The sequence below is a fragment of the Castor canadensis genome, chromosome 6, assembly GCF_047511655.1.
Source record: "Castor canadensis chromosome 6, mCasCan1.hap1v2, whole genome shotgun sequence".
Classification (NCBI taxonomy): Eukaryota; Metazoa; Chordata; class Mammalia; order Rodentia; family Castoridae; genus Castor; species Castor canadensis.
Genome location: NC_133391.1, coordinates 111,161,217 through 111,180,469, shown reverse-complemented (window position 1 = coordinate 111,180,469; position 19,253 = coordinate 111,161,217). Strand labels below are relative to the sequence as shown.

General features: G+C 35.1%; 1 protein-coding gene across 12 annotated transcripts in view; it reads right to left on the bottom strand.

Annotated features, from left to right (window-relative positions):
• The window catches only part of Ssbp2 (single stranded DNA binding protein 2), a 358,415-nt gene that overhangs the window by 276,111 nt on the left and 63,051 nt on the right, over positions 1-19,253 (bottom strand). For 5 of the 12 annotated variants that reach the window (XM_074077192.1, XM_074077184.1, XM_074077185.1 and 2 more), the window contains exon 2: positions 11,120-11,184. The exons of the other annotated variants lie outside the window; for them this stretch is intronic. The gene's annotated coding sequence lies outside the window, so the exon portion shown is untranslated. The remainder of the gene's footprint in view (positions 1-11,119; positions 11,185-19,253) is intronic. 12 annotated transcript variants of the gene reach the window in all.

Here is a 19,253-nt window from a genome sequence, read left to right as displayed (position 1 = left end):
GAAGACGTACATATGAAAAGATGTTCAACATTATGTCATTAGGAAATTTCAAATTAAAACAATGATATACCATTATGTACATATTAGAATTAGTCAAAACCTTCAACACTGATAACACTAAATGCTGACAAGCATTTTACTCATTGCGGATAGAAATACAAAATGGTATACTTTAGAGGATAATTTAGTGACTTCTTACAAAGCCAAATATACTCTTAACATAATCATCCAATAATCAATCTCTTTGTCATTGAATGGAAAACTATGTCCATACAGAAACCTGATAGATGCTTTATCCCCAATTACCAACACTTGGAAGCAAAGAAAATAATCTTCAGTAGGTAAATGGAGAAATAAACTGTGTTATATACAGACTATTCAGTACTAAAAAGAAATAATCTATCAAGCTATGAAAAGATATGGAGAAAGCCTAAATACATACTACTAAGTGAAAGAAGCTACATAACATACAACTCCAACTAATTCACATTCTATAAAAAGCATGACAATGGATATAGAGGGGAAAAAAAGATGAATGGCCACCAGGAGTTGGGGGGAGGGAGGAAAACAAATACACAGAACACAGAAAATTTTTTATGTAAATCATTCTTATGATAGTACAATGGTTAATACAAGTCATTATATGTGGGGGGCAGATTACGAGAAGCCTATGAGAATCTGACATAAGCACAGTTGTGCTCAATGGTCTACAGACTGAGTTTGGCATGGCTGCAGCCACAAAAGAGAACAAGAAGGCAAAATGCAGCTTTCTTAAGTTGTTTATGTTCTTAGAAGTAGGAGTGCAGGTTTCTCTTGTTACAATGTCACACCCCTGAGAACTGTTGCTCCACCTTCTTGTTTACCACTAGATATAAAAGACTTGCTGAAGGAGGACACCAGGTTGTTTTTTGATGGGGGGGTTGATTGGCTGGCTGGGGGTTGATTGGCTGGCTACGGGTTGCTTGTGAGACTGCCACTGCTGGTGAGTTATGCTAGAAATTAGAGGAAACATGGGACAGTACAAGTCTGAGCACCAAGATTTTAAGAACGCTAAAGAGAGAATATGAGACTTTAAAATGGAACATGGGACAGTGCAAGTCTGAGGACCAAGACTTTAAGAGAGATTAAAGAAAACATGGGACAGTGCAAGTCTGAGGGCAAAAACTTTAAAAAGAGATTATACCAAGGAAAAACTAAGAGAGAACATGGGACAGAGCGAGTCTAAGGAAAGAGACTTTAAAGAACAGAAAAGGAGACTTTACAAGTAAGGTTTTAAAGAACAAGAGAAAAGAAGCAAAGTAAAAGAAGAGTTATTAGAGAAAAAAAGCAACAAGGCTGTTGTGCATCTCCATCTGAGCGCACAGCATACCTGACCACAACTTTATGCATGTCTGTCTTCTGTCCTTTGTCCTTTCTGCATCTCCACTCACCCCTGGTTAGGTCAGTAGAACAATGAGAGAAAACTCACTCCAATTACACATTTGTGAAAACCAACAGGATACACAAGAATGAACCCTCAAGCCAACTACAGGTAGTAACATTATCTCCATGATTGTAACAAATGTACCACTGTGGTCAGGATGTAGATAATGAGAGAAGATTGAGGCGGGTAGGAGTGACACAACAAAGGGTATCTGAGAACTCTGTACTTTGTAAGACTGCTCTTAAAAATTAAAGTTTAGGGGTGGGAGTGGGTCTCAGGAGGCACAAGGTTCAAACTCTAGTACTGACAAAATATAAAGTTTATTTTTTTGAAGTTGCCTATCCGTAGAACTAGAAAAGAGGAGAGGTTATCTGCTCACATCTGCAGAGACTACAGGTGAGTTATATTCACTTTTATTGATCCTGAGATTAGAGCATAAATGTTTCCACCAAATATTGGAGCAAAGTTACAACTTCACTGAGTAGACGACAATTCCAAAACCCCCATAGATGAGGTTCCATGTAACTAAGCAATAAAAACTCCTTTTGCAATATGATGAGCCAAGGGCACTCTTAACTACTGTGTGCTACACAAAGTTCATACTGTACAAAATCACATTTAATTTGCCTAAACTTAATCTAGAAACTATTTCATTTGTTTCAGAAATAATGCACAATGCATAGCCCAAAGCTGCATTAATTGGAGTCTTCTTTGGATTCTTTTGTAAGTAAAGTTCTTCAAAGCCTGTGGGAAAAGTCTTTTTTCCTAAAAGTTTAGAGGGTAGCAAAACTAAGTATCAACAAAAGAAGTAATTAACCTAATCCATTTAAGTTAAATTTTAATTAACTCCAGAAAGCCTCACTACTTAATTCAACTAGTCATTCCATTAAAATAAAGAGCCACATTTATCAGCCACATTCCCATTAAATGTCACCAAAATGATCATCTCATTTTGAAATATATATGCCTTACACCAAAATCAAAATTAATTATAAGTGCAGTCAACACAAATTAAGATCTATTGGATATTTCCTAATGTAAATCAAATTCACATTGTAACCTTACTGAATAAAATGTAGTATTTACTAAATTAATGGCACAAGTGACATTTGTATGGCTTTTCACTTTATAAATAACCAATTTTAAGAGAGAACATATTTAAATATCTAAAATCAATTTGCTAAATCTGAGAAAAGGTATTGTCAATTTTTGTACTTAAAATTTTCTTATTCTGAGATTATATTTTCACAATATATACTGTATTAGGAAACTAATAATTATGCAGAATAAATCATACCAAAGAATGGCTAACAGTAATCATTCCCACTTGGTCTTTAAAGGATTATTTTTAAATATTTACCATTCATATCAGAAATAAATTTTGAAAATTCAGATACTACTAATGTCACTCTTTAATATTTGTTTATACTCCATATGTATATCATGTTTCCTTTGGATTATTACTGCTAGACTTCTTTTGCGTTGACTAAATGAGGTTCAATTAGCATTTTTTCTTCTTTAATACTGCTTTCTCCTTTTCAGATTTTATTTTACATTGTTTTAAATTTATACTAATTAATATAATTTTTATCTTTGAAAACATTCCAAGGATTTTAAAGTTGAAAGAAATTTGATGAAATGCGTAAAAGTAACATTTTAAAAACTGATCCCTGTGCTCTATGGATATTTAAATATTTACAATGGTATTACTGGTAAAAAGAAGTACCATAAAAAGAAAGCAGTGTACAGGCCCACCCTTACTTGCAAATGTCCATCCTATAGATCTACAGTATCTGAGAAATTCAAGCCACAGGCTAGGCTAACTACACAGATTCTGGATTCCTTACTGTCATCATTAAACATTCCCTCAAATTCCCTGTCCTACCACCTACTCTACCCTACTCTTTTAGTGACAACATGACCCCATCCCAATACTCTTCCATCTTCCCTGAACTTCTATCACTCCTTTTCTTGATGTTAAGGATTCCCTACCCCTGAAGGATCTTCATTTATCTGTCTCCAAGTATCTACTCCACCATTTCCCCAGCTGCCAAGAGCCCATCTCTCCTTTCTACTATTCTGAGGACACACATTCGCTTTATGCCATTGTTATTGCTACAGTATGTGAAGGAGGCAATCTCCTCTTGCTTTCAATGGATTGGAAGAAAAAATGGAAAACAAAAACTCTTGCTGCTAAGAGAGTATGGAAGTCAACTGGGTTGGGGTGTGGAGGAACCTCCTCTTCTTCCTTCTTGTTACTGGACTTGCTTGTAAAGCTAAGTAGTTTCTCTGCATTTTTTTATTTACAGTTGGAACTCATCTCCCCAAAGACAATGGGAAACCATAATATTGTTAGTTCTAGGGTTCAGCTATGTTATGGAAATGTAATTACAATTCATATTTTCTCTGTTGGGGATATGTTTTCTGTGTAAAACAAGCCAACTGACATATGACCTTTTGAAAGACAACCTATTAAAACATGGGCAACTGGTAGAGTTAGTCACTCATATTTTCCTATACTAAGAAATATAAAATATAAGGAGATAAAACTATAAATTACTGAACCTTGCATGTCTTATTCAGCATTGTATCCCTCATCTAGTATTTGACACGCCAAGCACTAAACAACTATCTGAGGAAAGAAAGTAAGTGAGGCTGGGGATAGGTAGAGACCCAACTTCTCCAAGAGATCCCATTCATGATGGATTTGTACCTATGATTAGGTAGGAGAAAGTACAGGGCATTTCAGAGATCAAAAAGAAAGAAGACTTCTTTATCCTTCATGTTATATGAAATAAGTGAAGGCTCCTTTTTAAATGATCTTAATTTATCCATGACCATAAAGCTATTCTACCTAACACAAGCTTCCAAAGACTTAGATGTGAGGCCAGGTGTGATGACACACAACAGTAATCCCAACACTCAGGAGGATGAGGCAGGCAGATGGTTACAAGTCTAAGGACGGAAATTCATAACAAGTTGAAGGCCTACCTGGACTGCAGAGTGAGTCCTTGTCTTCCTTTAAAAAAAAAAAGATCTGCTCAGTTGAAACTTAAGATATTAAGTTATTTTTCACTGGTAACACTACAAGATAAAGTGATAAATGATTTCAACTTAACCAGCAGAAAAATAAGCTGAAAGGCTAAGGGCATTTTTCTGTACATAACAGGAACATGGGAAAAAAGACTAACTATAGTATAAAATCCTTTCAGACTGAATTATCTAGATTAGTTGTTTTTAGTTCCATTTCTTATTTCACTCACATAAATAGGCAAATAATCCACAACATCAATTTATAACCCCATGTTCATCTAAATGCAATGCTTTGCTAATATCCCTTACCTGATCTTCTTTTTAACCAGATTGACATGAATAGAAATAAAAATAATTGTTTCAAAAAATTACATGCAAAAAACTAAGTATAATAGTTAACTACCATCTCTATCAGCACAAATATTTGGGATCTACTTGTTAATAAAGCTACCTAAGAGACGATTTGAAGAATAAAGTGAGGCAGGACCTGAGTTCTAGCTCTGCTATAGAGTTTTCTAAAGATCACCAAAAATTCTTAAACAAGGAACAAAATTCCTAAATCCAAATGATGGTTTAAAATAATGGAAGAAACATATCAACTCAACAAATACTGACTTTATGAAAATATGACCCTAATGATTTGTCCTTACGATAAAATTCTCCAAAACTTCACTTCATAAAAATATTTTCCTGAAAAGTTTGCTCTTTATACTATTCTATACACCAAATAATTTCTAGATTCAATTTCTTGTTTAAGACACCATCTCCTCAAATATTCAAGATGATTCTGGGAAGTTTATGTGGTCATTTAAAAAATTAGACCGTCTTTAACACTGAGTATGAATGAACAAAAAAGAAAGTAGAAGATTTTTTAACATAAATAACCAACCATAAAATCAGACTTATAGAAGCTGGAGCCATGGCTCAAGCAGTAGAGTGCCTGCCTAGCAAGCATGAAGCCCTGAGTTCAAACCTCAGTGCTACCAAAATCATACTACAGTTAAAAAAAATATATATTAAAAGGATTCCAATATGGTGACTAGAGGGAGGAAGCAGAAAGCGTGCTTCCTAAAGTAAACTCTTGGAGATACTGAAAACCACCAAGAAGAGGCAAAACTCGGACACCTCCACACCCCCAGCCCACACATAGCACCCCCCACCAGCCACTTTAAATGGAGAAACCAGGAGGGCTCCTGCAACGCCAGACGCCAGCTCCTACCCTGCTTGGGAGACCACCAGGTTAGCAAATAAATGGCAGGCGGTACTCCCTGGGACAAATCAGCATAGCCCCCTGGACAGACTGACCCTAGCCCAGGGAAAAAAGAAAAAACAAAAAAACTGAGTAATAAGCAAGCAGCTGAAAAAAAAAAAAAAAAAAAAAGACAAATAACAAAGAGGGCGGGGCACCCTGAGCTCTGGAGAGTGGAGGAGGAGCACTCCCTCACCCAAACTGTAAACAAATAAGCTGGCCAGAGAAGGCAGGAATGGCGGCCCCTGCCCAGCAACCTTGGAGCAGGGAAAGCTTGTAAAAGTGGTTGTCCTGTGGAAAGCTCCACCGGAGGGGGGGAGGGGCACTCCCCATGGAAACTGTAAATAAACAAGCAGGTCAGAGAAGGCGGGTGTGATGCCACCTCCCCCAATGTGCTTGGAGAGGAGAAGGCATCCAACAGTGGCTAAAGTGTGGCACGCTCCACGGGAAGGCACAAATCAAGCCTCAGCAAATATAAGAAAACAGAAATTATACCATGCATTCTATATGATCACAATAAATTAAAACTAGAACTCAATACAAAAACAAAGACAAAAAACATGCAAACAGCTGGAAACTGAACAACTTATTGCTTAATGAACAATGGGTCATTGATATGATAAATCTCAAACTCCTAGAAAAACAAGAACAAGCAAAGGAGAGAAATAATAAAAAAATAAGAGCTGAAATCAATGAAATAGAAACCAAAAAAAACAGATGAAGAATTAATGAAACAAAAAGTTGGTTCTTTGAATAAATAAACAAGATCGATAGACCTCTGGCAAACTTGACTAAAATGAGGAGAGAAAAAACCCAAATTAGTAAAATCAGGAATGCAAAAGGGGAGATAACAACAAACACCTTGGAAATCCAGGAAATCATCAGAGACTACTTCGAGAACCTATATTCAAATAAATCTGAAAATGTTGAAGAAATGGATAGATTTCTAGACACATATGATCATCTAAAACTGAACCAAGAGGATATTAGTCACCTGAATAGATCTATAACACAAAATGAACTTGAAGCAGCAATCAAGAGTCTCCCAAAAAAGAAAAGTCCAGGACTTGGTGGATTCTCTGCTGAATTTTATCAGACCTTTAAAGAAGAACTAATACCAACCCTCCTTAAACTGTTCCACAAAATAGAAAGGGAATGAAAACTGTCTAACACATTTTATGAAGCCAGTATTACACTGATCCCAAAACCAGGCAAAGACACCTCCAAAAGGAGAACTATAGGCCAATCTCCTTAATGAACACCAATGCAAAAATCCTTAATAAAATAATGGCAAACCGAATTCAACAACACATCAAAAAGATCATTCACCACGACCAAGTAGGCTTCATCCCAGGAATGCAGGGGTGGTTCAACATACGAAAATCAATAAACGTAATAAACCACATTAACAGAAGCAAAGACAAAAACCACTTGACCATCTCAATAGATGCAGAAAAAGCCTTTGATAACACCCAACACCATTTCATGATAAAAGCTCTAAGAAAACTAGAAATAGAAGGAAAGCACCTCAACTTCATAAAAGCTATATATGACAAACCAACAGCCAGCATTATACTTAACAGTGAAAAACTGAAATCATTCTCTTTAAAATCAGGAATGAGACAAGAATGCCCACTATCCCCACTCCTGTTCAACACAGTACTGGAATTCCTGGCTAGAGCAATTAGGCAAGAAAAAGGAATAAAAGGAATACAAATAGGTAAACTAACTGTCAAAATACCCCTATTTGCAGACAACATGATCCTATACCTTAAAGACCCAAAAAACTCTACTCAGAAGCTCCTAGACACCATCAATAGCTACAGCAAGGTAGGAGGATATAAAATCAACATTGAAAATCATTAGCATTTCTATACACTAATAATGAACAAACTGAAAAAGAATATATGAAAACAATTCCATTTACAAGAGCCTCAAAAAAAATCAAATACCTAGGTGTAAACCTAACAAAAGATGTGAACGACCTGTACAAGGAAAACGATAAACTTCTGAAGAAAGAGACTGAGGAAGACTATAGAAAATGGAGAGATCTCCCATGCTCATGGATTGGTAGAATCAACATAGTAAAAATGTCGATACTCCCAAAAGTAATCTACGTTTAATGCGATTCCCATCAAAATTCCAATGACATTCATTAAAGAGAATGTCATATAGCCAAGGCAATACTCAGTCAAAAGAACAATGCTGGAGGTATCACGATACACAGCTTCAAACTATATTACAAAGCAATAACAATAAAAACAGCATGGTACTGGCACAAAAACAGACATGAAGACCAGTGGAACAGAATAGAGGACCCAGATATGTAGCCACACAACTAAACCAACTTGTCTTTGACAAAGGCACTAAAAACATACGATGGAGAAAAGACAGCCTCTTCAACAAAAACTGCTGGGAAAACTGGTTAGCAGTCTGCAAAAAACTGAAACTAGATCCAGGTTTATCACCCTATACCAATATTAACTCAAAATGGATCAAGGATCTTAATATCAGACCCCAAACTCTAAAGTTAGTAGAGGAAAGAGTAGGGAATACTTTGGAACTAATAGGTACAGGCAAGGACTTTCTCAATGGAACCCCAGCAACTCAGCAACTAAGAGATAGCACAGATAAATGGGACTTCTAAAACTAAAAAGCTTCTGCTCAACAAAAGAAATTGTCTCTAAACTGAAGAGACCACCCACAGAGTGGGATAAAATATTTGCCAACTACATATCAGATAAAGGACTGATAATCAGAAAATATTTGGAGCTCAAAAAACTAAACTCTCCCAAAATTAATGAACTAATTAAGAAATGGGCAACTGAACTAAACAGAACAGTCTCAAAAGAAGAAATTCAAATGGCCAAAAAACACATGAAAAAATCCTATCTCTAGCCATTAAGGAAATGCAAATCCAAACCACACTAAGATTCCACCTTACCCCTGTTAGAATAGCCATCATTAGAAACACCACTAACAACAGATGTTGGTGAGGATGTACAAGGAACCCTTATACACTGCTGGTGGGAATGCAAACTAGTACAACCACTCTGGATAAAAATTTGGAGGCTTCTTAAAAAACTAAACATAGAACTGCCATATGATCCAGTAATACCACTCTTGGGGATATACCCAAAGGAATGCGACACAGGTTACTCTACTCCAAAGGCACTTGCACACCCATGTTTATTGCAGCACTATTCACAATAGCCAAGTTATGTAAACAGCCAAGATGCTCCACTATCAATGAATGGATTAAGAAATTGTGGTATTTATTCACAATGGAATACTACTCAGCCATGAAGAAGAATGAAATCTTATCATTTGCAGGTAAATGGATGGAATTGGAGAACATTATCCTGAGCGAGGTTAGCCAGGCCCAGAAGACCAAAAATCATATGTTCTCCCTCATATGCAGACTTTAGATCAAGGGCAAACACAACAAGGGGATTGGACTTTGATCACATGATGAGGCAAGAGTACAACCAGGGAGATATGAGGATAGGCAAGAAACCCACTCCCCCCCCCAAAAAAAACAAGATAGCATTTGGTGTCCTCAATGCAAAGGAACTAATGCAGAAACTTTAAAAGCTACAGAGGCCAATAGGAGAAGGAGACCAGGAACTAGAGAAAAGATTAGTTCAGGAAGAATTAATTTAGAATGTAACACATATGTACAGGAAAGCAATGCAAGTCAAGTCCCTGTATAGCTATCCTTCTCTCAACTAGCAAACCCTTTGGTCCTTCCTACTATTGCTTATACTCTCTCTTCAACAAAATGAGAGATAAGGACAAAATAGTTTTTGCGTAGTAGTGAGGGGTTGGGGGGGAGGGGGTGAGGGCAGAGGAATGGGAGGAGGCAGGTGGAATGGGGGAGAAATGACCCAAACATTGTATGCACATATGATTAAAAGAAATAAAAAGAAATGCAAAAAACAATTAAGACTGGGCATTAAAAACTGAATTTTTCTACATTATATGTAAATTGTAAAATAGGAGGCCTAATATAGTGTGCAAAACAATATATACTTAGCATTTAATAAACAGTTTTTATCTTAATATTTCATCTGTTTCCACATTTAGTTTATACCAGTTTCCAAAAAATGGTACAGGTTAGCTAAAACATAGAAATAAGAAAGGTAAGAAAGTTAAGTACCAAAACTCATCTTATTATTAACAAATAACTCATTTCCAACGATCAAGGGGGCTTTTAGGGGGACAATAATTGCAGGAGACAAGACATTCACCCCAACTACAAATGAATGCATCTGACAAACTCCACAGTTCAACTTGTATAAAATGAAATAGTCAGTGGTTGAAATCGGAGTCTATCAACCCTTTACAATTTTGTCTGCCAGAAACAGATTCAAGGAATAACAAAGCAAACAGAGCCCTGGCACATAATTTAAGTTTCTAGAACTGAACATAAGAATTCTGATTTGATAAGCTTAGGCACTCTGAATGACATTGGTATCCATTAGTTTAACTAAACTAACATAACACCTGATCTCAGTTACAGAGCCCTTATTTGTGACACAATATAAAGTACTAATTTTGGACTGAGAAATACTTGAAATTGAAATAAGAAAAATATTGCCCAAAGCCCAAATAAATAACTGTTAGTATAGTGGAAGATGAAGTATTTGTACTTTCTTTGAAAAAAATAAGTTACTTCAATTCCCATATGACAAATAAAAACATTTTTTTTCTGACTAAAAACTTGCCAAGAATTCCCAGGCAGCTCTTTGATGCTACTACTTTTACCCAAGAGGGCAGCAGGACAGGAAGTTAAAATGTTTATCCCACCATCAGGAGCTTTACACTGCCTCAATATTCTTGACCTCTGTGACAAGTGACACAGCCATGTCAATGCCTAACTCACTCATGGGAATAAAAGCAGTTGAGGAAAGAGAAAATGAAGTAGATTAATTATTTAGTCTCAGCAAGTATCCTTCTGTTCAATTGGGTTACTTTCAAGCAAAATACAAAAGAAGCCAAAAAATGATAATCCAATGGGTTAGTGATAAAGGAAAATATGTAAATGAGTGAAAAAAGTAAGACTGAGGTTTAAAAGGAGAGAAATAAGTGGGTTGTTCTCTTACTCTCTAATCCACTGTGATCCTAACTAAAGGATTTAAATTTAAACTAACTAAAGGTCTTTAAGTCTATAAAAATGAATTACAGATGATTCTATGGGAGAATTACAACACACACACACACAATTCTGCAGAACATTTCTTGCCTGTAAAATTAAACTACCTAATAGCTACCCTATTAAGTTATGAAGATTACAGATCACAAGTCCTGAGACATTGTAGTTAAAAGAATAACCATTATTATGATGATAAATATTTTGGATATATTGGTAAGTAGATATAAACCTGAGCACATTATGAAAATATAGCTCTCACTTCTTCAAGCAGGACTGAAGTAGTCAGATACATAATCCCACATGTTGTGAAAGCCTTCAAGATTTCTGCAGTGAAACAGAAGAAAAATATTACAGTAATAAATACAACTGGTCTGATTAATTCCAATACAGAAACATCTTCAGCTATAGGGCTACAAGAACACAAACAGTATGTTCCATGCATAAGGATGGGAAGAAAAACTGAAGGTCTATATATCTAAGTTCAAGGTTCCAGAAATCATTGCTCCTTGGTTTCCCCACCCACTACCTACCCACCCATCCAGCCAGGGAGATACATTTAGGGAAAATATTTCCCAGATCAATCAAGGAAGAGGATTCTATATAAATATTAAATACTGCAAGAGTTCAATCTAATTCTAAGATCTTTGACTATTATATCTCAAATGAAATAGATCTTTTTGACTAGGATAATTTGATAAAGGTTTTTATTTTAGTAATGTCAAAATAAGCCCACAAAAATACAAAAGCACTTGAAGCAATAGCCTGTCACTTTATTCCTGGTCCTCAAAGAAACTCCTGGACTAAGCAAAATTATTCATTTCAGTAACTGTCCGAGTCTTTGACATTATCATGTACATCCTAAATCTCTAAAAAAAAAAAGTTGTAATATGCATCATTCCCTCAACATATGTGACCTCAAAATCCTTTTATTTTAGGATATTAATTTATATAGTAATTAATGAAAAGTTTGAAAAATGCTGCACTAATGGTTTCACAGAAGATAGAAATTTAAAATGAATTATAATTAATTGCGATGACTAGAAACAAAGTTATGAGGAATTAATAAAGTATAATAAGAAATACAATTAATTTTAACAATAAAAAATATAAATTACTTCAAAGAGGACCAAAGCTATAGACAGATTCTTCTTACTACTCAATTCCACTTACACAAAGGTTTTCATGTAAAACAAGAGAAGCAAAACAATGGGAGCTCCAAAACAGACATCTGAAAATACAAAGTAAATGAAACATAATGCCAATTAACTTCTGGACAAATGTAAGAAACTACTGTTTTAAAACTAAGCTTGTAATTTTATGCTTTAATCCAGACATTTGAGGATGAACTCTCTGCTAGTATGCAATCCCAAAAAGGAGAAATCCCCATGTCAGAAAACCCAAATGCCAACTCAAACTGGGTCAGAACATCTTTTTGTCATTTTATTACATTTGGATAAAAATCAGAATTTATTTTTGCCACTTTCCACTATGTCCTCTTAAACAGTTCCATAATATCTTCATAGCCTTTAGCCAGCTAAGATCTGTGACCTATTCCAAGTTGCATTAAAGTCTTATATTGAACTACTGGACAGTAAAAGAACTTTGATTCCTCATGCTGTGGCTAAACCATGATACACCCCAGCTCCAATAACTGAGAACAGGAGCAGATATTGCTCTCCCACCTAGTTACTACAAAAGACAAGCTAGTCATTTCAATGAGGGATTGTTTTTTGTCTTTTCTTTCTCTTTATTCCTTTTTTGCACATATCTTATCCAGTATTCTTTATGTGTGGACCATTTTGTTAAAGTGGTTCAATATTTAATTAAGGATTAAATAGTAAAGGAGTTTGCCTATTAAATTATAAAAACCATCAGTTTTACATAGCTTTTCCTAATTAGTTAATTAACAATAGAAATTTTAAAAATTAGATTTAAAAGAGAGCTTCAAGAAACACAGACTATTTTGAAGATATGAACCTGTGAACAAAACATATGGTAGTCATGGTAGAACATGCATGTATAGGCCAGCAACCATGGAAAAGTCCCCAAATAATTTTCGGTGCCCATCAGATGGACATACAAAACAGCGCTGATGAGATGATCGTGTAGGACAGCAGCACACTGCGTATCTCAGAAGGCCCAGAGGGAAACACAATACATAAACAAAAAGTGAAAATAACTGGTTTGAAATTCAATTGTTTAAATTCAATTTCTCTTTTTCATAACTGGAAAATATTCAGTTTGAGCCTTTGTATTTATTTTCCTACTAATAGGCAACACTGGGTTTGTGTTCATTAATGTTTTCTCTTAAAAGAGAAAATCCAAGCATGAACCTATTTAAGTCAACTCTTCCCATTTTATCTTTCAGTTTATTTTAAATAAGTTTCCTTTTTAACCCACAGATCCAGAATTTGTGGATTAGTTAATTGTGCCTAATTTTTCCTTGTACTGACAAATTCTAGCTTGTTTCCTCATTATATTTTCTTCTACAATAACTGTGATGAGGCAAAGCTGAAAGTACTTTCTACCTAAAATGAATAAATGCTGAGTATCTCAACAAGGGAGCTTTCTAGTTGTTTTAGTTCCTTGGACATGAGAACAGAAAACTAGGTACTAAGGGCTGGGCACATTGGCTCACATCTATAATCCCAGCTGCTTGGGAGGCAGAGACAGGAATATCATGCTTCAGGACCAGCCCAGGAAATAGTGAGACCGTATCTCAACGAAGGAGGTGGGCACAGCAACACACATACCTGTACTCTCAGCTACACAGAAGATTTAAGTAAGAAGATCATGGACAAAGGCCAGCCTGTACAAAAAGCACAAGATTCTATCTGAAAAATAACTAAATCAGAAAGGGTTGGAGGCGTATCTCAAGCAGTAGAGCCCATCAAGTGCCCTGAGTTCAAACCCCAGTACTGAAAAAGAAAGAAGAGGGAGGAGAGGAGAAGAAAGGAAAGAAGAGAGGGGAGGAGAGGAGAGGAAAGCGTAGGGAACTGGGTCAAAAAAAAGTGAGCAAATATCCAAGCAAATACCCAGGCAAAAAGCCAGGATGAACAACTTGGAATGGTCACATGTTCATTACTGCCCAGTGCAGCACTGGTATTTGTGCTACCCAACAGTGAGGTGGAGGGTTGGGATTCTCCTTCTTCGTTGCTGTCTTTTTTCAACCCTTCCACTTGGTATTTAATTAATGATGGCATGACTACAGCTTGTAAAGAATATGGCAGGCTTTCACCATTTCCAGATCATTAACTACTGCAAACAGCTACCATTTCTCTGCCATACCACCAACCTCCGTTCAGTTCTTCTACTTACATTACACAAAAACACAGTTTCCCGAGTTTTGCATATATCTACATAGACAAAAGCAGGTACACATGCACACACATACACAATAAAGGAATTTATAAAGTATTCCCTATTCACATTAGTTTTGGAAATTTTAGACTAAGTTTAAATAAGCTTCTTTTCAGCTGAAACACTCAGAATCTTTAATGTGCTAATATGTATTAAGAATTCCTTGACACAGTTGGGCTCTGTTGGCTCATTCCTGTAATCCTAGCTACTGAGAAGGATGACCATCAGGAGAATCATGGTTCAAGGCCAGTCTGGGCAAATAGTTTGTGAGACCCCCCATCTCCAAAATAACCACAGCAAAATGGACGAGGTATGGCTCAAACAATAGAGCTCCTGCTTTGTAAGCACAAAGCTCTGAGTTCAAACTCCAGTCCTACCAAAAAAAGAAAAAACAATTTTTTGGTATAAACATAATATGCCACATTTCCAAATCTACTTGGTTACAGAGACCATTTTGTGTGAACACTTTCATAGCCTATACATTGGAAAATGAACTACTCAAAACAGGTCAAATATATACACATCTGTTTTATGTGTATATGTGTATACACACACAAATCTGAAAATATTAATTTACTCACTTCTATCAGAGAGAGAGAAAGAGAGAGATTAATTGATTGATTGAGAGGGAGAGAGAGAACCTATATTTGGGAAGAGTAGTGTGTTTAATCTATGGGAGAGAAAGGAATCTGGGAAATATGGCTAACAAATTTCCTGCCATTCTCTCATTAATCTGCATATAAGATATTTGGGTTTTTAAAAGCCACTTGATATATTAATACTGTTAAATAATCTTAAAATTATTAAAGAACAAACAACATAGCTGATTCCTCTTAAGAAATTATAAGTGGTAAACCAAGGAAACTGTGTACTTTACAAAAGTGCTTTAATATTAAATGCCACTAATATGTTTTATTTCATTCTAGACAGCTTTCTAGAAACTGAAATTAATCCTTTTAAGTCTAAAAAACTTAAATGTTTATAGATTTAAAATTCATAAACACACAAAGATAACTACATACTAATTATATGTGAATTAATCACTCTGAAAAACTAGTATTTAAAACCTTTGCCTTATACTTCAGTTTCTTCTAAGTCCTTCTTTAAGTTTTCTCTTCTTATTTCTGACTTTTATATTGCAAACTCTAGAAGAAGTTTAAAATTATTTGACTATAAATACTTGTATCAAGTAAAACTTAAAAGTAGTAAAATATTTTTATTTGGACAAGCTAAGAACCAAAGTAATGTGTGCTGTAATTTAGAAACAGCCTTACTTGTTATAAACAAGTATCACTGAAAAACTGAACTATTTCCATGTCTTTTCCCTTCATCTATTCATAGCTATTATAGCTTTTTGAAATTAGTTCAATCCCCACATCTGTGCTGTTATTCTCCAGATGGTTTTACTCTCCCAGTATCTATCTCATTCACAGTATTGTGACCCTAACCCTAACCATAACTCACAGTATTGTGTTACATGCTATATTATTACTTTATGTTACTAGCTAACTATTCACATAGAACAGCTCTCTATCCTGTAACCCTTTTGAAAGTGGGGAGCATTTCTTTTCTTTCAATCCTTGAATTGTATAGAATAAAATAAAATATATTACTGACATTCGGTATTAAAGCATTTTATAAAGTACACAATGTTTCCTTGATTTACCACTTATAATTTCTTAAGAGGGATTAGCTATGTTGTTTACTTTTTAATAATTTTAAGATTCTTTCATAATATTCATATATTAAATGGCTTTTAAAACCCAAATATCTTAAATGCAGATTAATAAGAGCATAATGGAAAATGTGTTAAACATATTTCCCCAGATTTATTTCCCACAGAAGAAAAATACACACATAAATTATTTCATGGGATAGTAAGTTTTCTCAGCTGAATCTGAAAATTCCCCATTTTGCAAATTGAATAAAGGAAGCCTTGAAAGGGGAACTAACTTGTCCAACGTTGTTTATTCAATTAATTGGGAACAGAATCAGCACAAGATTCCAAGCATCTGAATTTAATACGGTGCTTTATTGGTCCTGATAAAAGAGAGATATTATACCAAAAAAAAGGGAGAGAGATTTGTTCACTTCTGAATTTCAAAGTACAAAAAACCAACCTGTGTATATAATGAAAAATTTCTGCATTGCCTCAAAATTACCATTTACTTCAAAATTAATCATTCACTTACCTGATAATACATAATATGTAATTGATCTGGTTGAATCACTATTGATCAAGAATAGCCTTTACATTGTGTAAGCTACTTCTTTCTTTTAGTAATGATACAAGGGAAGAAGTTCATTTAAACTAAATAGGCCTATTACTAGTTCCAGTTTATCAAGATTTTGTCTAAGTAACATCAGTGAATTCCTTGTCTCCCTCCGAGTCTTACTATTCAAGAAGTCATCATATTTGTTTCTGGAATAAGCTTACAATAAAACAAAACAGAGTTAGCTACTTGACAGTCTGATGAACCCAAACTTTCCTTCAGACTCAGCTGAAGTCTTCCAGAGAAGGGGTCATTTAAGATACACAGGAGAACAGCTGGAGCATGAGATGACATGCAGACTTACCTTAAGAGATGAGCCCCAAAGAAATCTTAGTCCTGGGGCTAGAGGAATGGCTCAAGTGGAAGAGCCACTGCCTTGCAAGCACAAAGCCCTGAGTTCAAACCCCAGTATCACCAAAAAAGAAAGAAAGAAATCTTAGTCCTTAGTTGACTTTATATAGCCTAACAAGAAAATTTCAGGAAAATAAAATCATAAATATTGATTATTTCCACAAACTAATCATTGGACACTGCTATGGTCCCAAAGACCAAAACAGAAATGGTTATAAAAAAAAATTCCTTCTACTGACAATACTGGGGATGTGACTTAAATGACAGAGCACATGCCTAGCAAGCACAAGGCCTCTGAGTTCAAATCTCCAATACCACCAAAAAAAAAATTCTTCCACTGGTATTAAATTAATTTCCTAATTTCCTCTGTGAAGTAAACAGTAATAAGGATCAAGTGAGGAGTTCCTAGTAAGTTCTTGGAAAGAAAAATCCACATCTATAATCAGACCTCATTTACTAAAAGATGAATGTTATGGGTTAACTTATGGATGTGTATGTGTTCCTCCAAAAGAGATATGTTAAGAGTCCTAGATCCTAGTACCTCAGAAAGTAAACTTATTTGGAAACAGGATCATTGAAGATCTAATTAGTTAAGATAAGGTCATACTACAGTAGAGCTGGTCCCTAACCCAATATAACTGATACCCTTTAAAAAGGAGAACTTTGAACTCAGAGACACTTATAGAGGGAAAATGATATGAAGAGACATGAGAAGTCAGTCATCCACAAGGCAAACAGAGAGGCCTGGAACAGATCCTTATTTCACAGCCCTCAGAAGGAACCAATCCTGACTTCAAACTTCCAGGTTCCAGGACCATGAAACAATACATTTCTGTTGTTTAAGCTAATCATTTTGTGTACTTGGTTACAGCAATCCTAGCAAATCAATACAATTAAGCAATGAGATGACTTTAAAAGTCACTGTGAGGTAAACACAAAATAGCACTTAACTAGAAATTTGAATCTGAAATTTGATGTTCTAAATTTGTAAGCTTTGGCACAAATTTCCTCATCAGTTTCTTTACCTATACCTCATTCAGGTTATTATGGTTATTTAGGTTATTAAGAACTTCTTAATTTGTGTGAACGTTCTTGGAAAACACAAAATATCAAGCAAATAGAAAATCTTCTCATCTAATATTTACAAATTACTTAATACATCTGGGCTTTTAGGTAAGAGAAACAGCAAAAGGACAGAAAAAATATAGGTGACTCCCATGGTTTTTTTCCCTCAGAAATGAGAGTACTAACTTCAGATGTATTTCAAAAACTAAATCAAGTACACATATAAGTTAACATACCTCATAGTCAATACTTCCCTACTGGTTAACTTTTAAAACTGTAATACTCACTAAAAACAAAAAACTTTTTAAAAACCCAGCTATTATTCAAGCTCATACAATAATTAATTCAGTCCATACTTTTTAGTTTGGACAATTCCAGAAACTTGGCTAAATTTTAAAGATGCTGAACTCCCTGCCTTTAAGTATGATATATTTAATATATTGTAAGAACTTTTGTAAATGCCACAATGTATCCCCTCCAGCACAATAAAAAAGTTAATGAAAAAGGAGCTCTCTCTAGAAAAAGTGAAATAGGAAATGATTAAAGATTTGCATATAAGCTCTGACAGTTATGTACATGGCACAATAGAGTAGGTACATCTATTTGTACCTATATTTGAATAATGTTTAATTTTTTATCAAATTGACAATGCTTTAGACTACATAAGATGGCAAGATTTTAATGAATTAATTGAAAAACTGTTCAATTTTTCATACCTCTTTGCTGGTCAATGCTTCATGTTAAAAAACTTCATCTCTCAGATTTTTTTTAAAGTAGGCTTAAACAAAAATTGGTTGTTCTTTTTGGTTTGTTTTTTAATTTGCTGCATTTGCATTTTACTACTCCTTTGTGTTGGGAAAGAGAATTATAAGGCTCACTACCTGGATTTTTATTTAGAAAACCAGGAAAATAATGCTTCAACCCATCCTGAAAATCCTTCCAAAATGTAACTTCTCTTGTCTAGTTTGCATGTATAGGCTGAGTATCCAAATGAAAGCTATCATTGATAATTAAAGATTTTTCCAAGTCCTCAGTGAAGCAGGTATGATACTATAACTCTAAATATAGAAGAAACAATATAATGGGTTGATTTTTACTCCCTGTTGGGGGATGGGGAGGTAAGATGAAGATGGACTAAAAGTTGATTTAAAGACAATTAAATCTGCCAAGTGCCAGTGATTCATGTCCATAATTCTAGCAACTCGAGAAGGTGAGATCAGGAGAATTGAGGTTTGAGGCCAGTGAGGAAAGTAGTTTGCAAGACCCCATCTCCAAAATAAACAGGGCAAAATTGACTGGAGGTATGGTTCAAGTGGTATAGCACCTGCTTTGCAAGCCCAAAGC